The 2,959-nt window shown below is 43.2% G+C and overlaps 1 pseudogene; it reads left to right on the forward strand.

Moving 5' to 3' along the window:
* Positions 1 to 537: 537 nt before the first annotated feature.
* Positions 538 to 1,553, forward strand: LOC139455813 (uncharacterized; annotated as a pseudogene).
* Positions 1,554 to 2,959: the final 1,406 nt, after the last annotated feature.

The raw sequence follows: 2,959 nt of genomic DNA on the forward strand, positions 1-2,959 counted from the left end.
TTTCTGCTCCAATGAACAGTATTATTTTTACACCATTCGGATGTTGATCAAGCCCCAAGATTTTTGACACCTTGTCGCAAGCCTTATGCTGGATACTGGAGCACAACTACGGGATCCAACATGTACTACACCTGCTCGACGACTTCCTGACTCTTGACCCACAGGGATACGATGCTAATCAAACTATGCAGACCATCCTGAAGGTGTTCCACAAATTAAATATTCCACTAGCAGCTCATAAGACCCAAGGACCTGCTACTATCGTCGAATATTTGGGCATCATATTAGGTTCTGACACTATGACTGCATGCCTTCCAGAGAAGAAAGTGACTAGAATTGCCGAGATATTGCTAACATTCTCCAGATGAAGAAAGAGTACCAAGAGAGAACTGTTGTCGCTATTGGGACATTTGAATTATGCCTGCCGTGTTATTCTGCCTGGGAGGTCATTTGTCATACCTCATCCACCTCTCCACAACAGTGACTAAGTTCCACCAGCATGTCAGCTTATCAAAGGAATGTCAGACCAATCTCACCATGTGGAACAAGTATCCCACAAGCTGGAATGGTATTTCTCTTTTTCCATGACAAGGTAGATGCGGCAGCCACAGTTAGACATGGAGGCTACTTTCAAGGTGCTTGGTTTGCTGAGAAGTGGCCTGAGAGTGTGATTGACTTTTTAGCCACTGGCATCTATGGCATTCATGGAACTTTATCCCATAGTGTTGTCTACTCTCCTCTGGGGTCATCTTTGGTCTAGAAAGCGAGTTATGTTCAATTGTGACAACCAGGCTACAGTGTTAATTATTACCAAGTGCACCAAGATCATGTCTCTCATGCGGACACTTACATGGACAGCAGCAGTTCACAATTTTGTTGTCTTGGCTAAACATGTACCGGGTGTTCATAATGACATAGCAGATTCCCTCTCTCGGTTGCAGTTCAAGTGATTTCAAGCCCTGGTTCCACGTATCGCCACCCCAGTGCCCACCCAGCTCTCAGGTCATGTGGACTTAAACTACTACCTCAATCACCTGTGGTCAGCAGCCATCAGCCAAGGTACCAGGTCTGCTTACAATACTGGCTTCAACTGCAACATGAACTTCCTCCTGAAGTTTGGTCTTTTCTGCACCCTATCAAGATCAATATTGCCCCCAGTTAACGAGAGCTATCTTCAGTATTTCATTGCTCATTGTTTTGGTGTGCTGCAACTGCAACATGATACAGTCAGAACATATCTAGCAGGCATACGTTTCAGTTACCTGCAAGCTGGAGTGACAACTCTATTCGACGAGGCCAGTTCTGGAGCCTTAAACAGACTACAAGCCTTGATGAGGGGATACAAGAAACTGCAGACAACTTCTTCCAGGAAACGCCTTCCTATCACCTATCCTTTATTAAGTAAGATCGTGAACCAACTCTGTGCAGGTATCTTCGGACCTTATGATGACTTTGTGATGGAATGCATGTGTGTAACAGCCTTCTTCGTCTTTCTTCGATGTGCAGAACTACCTGCTCTACTATGTTCGATCACCGAGTTCAAATTAGTATGAGCGACATTGATTTTGATCATTATAAGAGAAAATGTGTCCTAATGCTGAAAGCTTCTAAGACCAATCCCTTCCGAAATGAAGGACCCATTTCCCTGTTTGGCAACAGTACTGGTATTTGTCCTTATACTTGCTTGAAGAGACTTCATCACATTCGCACACAGTGGCAAACCAAGCCTTCAGATCCATTGTTGGTCAAATGCAACCTTGCACCCATCAGCAGAGCTTCTTTCCTGTTTTGGCTGAGCATAGCCTTAGCTAGTACAGGTCTTGATTCTAAAGAGTACTCCGGACATTCTTTCAGAATTGGTGCAGCTACTGCGGCTGCCAGTGCGCACATCGAAGACCACCTCACAAGACGATGGGCCGTTGGAGTTCAGATTGTTTTACTCGATGTATACGGACTCCGGAAGCCACTCTGAGCCAAGCCCAGAGATCTTTGTATAGAATGTAGACTTGTGGTTACTACGGACTCTTGTGTTACTGTGTTACATTATGCAATCCGTTGATAGCCTACTGTCCCTTAAAGTATAGGAGTCAGCATTCCACAAATTTTAAGGACTATGTGTCACGCCTTATGTTTGTGTACCATGGTGACTCTCTTGTGTTTATACTTTGACTGTAGTCTATTCTATGCTGGACATTATGTTTATAACTCTGTGATGATCAGGTGCGGGCTTTGGCCTATATCCCTCGTGCAGTCTTTACAAGACTGTGTACGTTGAGACCCTTCATCACACCTAGGACTGTGCGGGACTTACCCTGGTGTGTTTAGACCCATTTGGTCATTTTTTCTCTCGATCATCAGCGTATAACTGTTGATTAAATTCATGGGACTTATTAAATTCTTCTTTTATTTGTGTTTGAACATGAGTTCTTCCTATTTATTTTTTTTTCTCCATTCCATGTGTAGATTTTAATCTTCTCCAAATTCATCCTTTGGGGGCTCTCGGTTGCACACAACCTCATTTGGGCTTCACAAGTCATTCCATGCCCTGCATATTGTATAGGAATGGCGTGTGGCCCCCAAAGTACCTTTCTTCCTAATTTACAGTCCAGGGCCGGCACGGTCTCAGGACTTGTTCATTATCCACAGGGTAACTAGCATTCGTTCAATCAGGTCGTCACGACCCTTATCTCTACAGAGTGGCCCCTAATATATTGCCAATATTATTAATAAATATTTTCATGAATCCTATTGTTTTGTTGTTACTACACAAAATGTAAATTCTATATTTTTGTTTGTGCAGTGATATACATATATTTTCTTCATTTCCCCATGTTCCTAGCCTCACAACATCCCCTGCCATGTCCTGCCATAAATATATTTGCTCAATATCCACTTACATATACATATCACTTATTCTCCATAGTAATTCCCAGCTCACTTCTAACACCCCTCACTTTAA

Source organism: Haliotis cracherodii, unplaced genomic scaffold, assembly GCF_022045235.1.
Source record: "Haliotis cracherodii isolate W230 unplaced genomic scaffold, xgHalCrac1.p SCAF_1, whole genome shotgun sequence".
Taxonomy (NCBI): Eukaryota; Metazoa; Mollusca; class Gastropoda; order Lepetellida; family Haliotidae; genus Haliotis; species Haliotis cracherodii.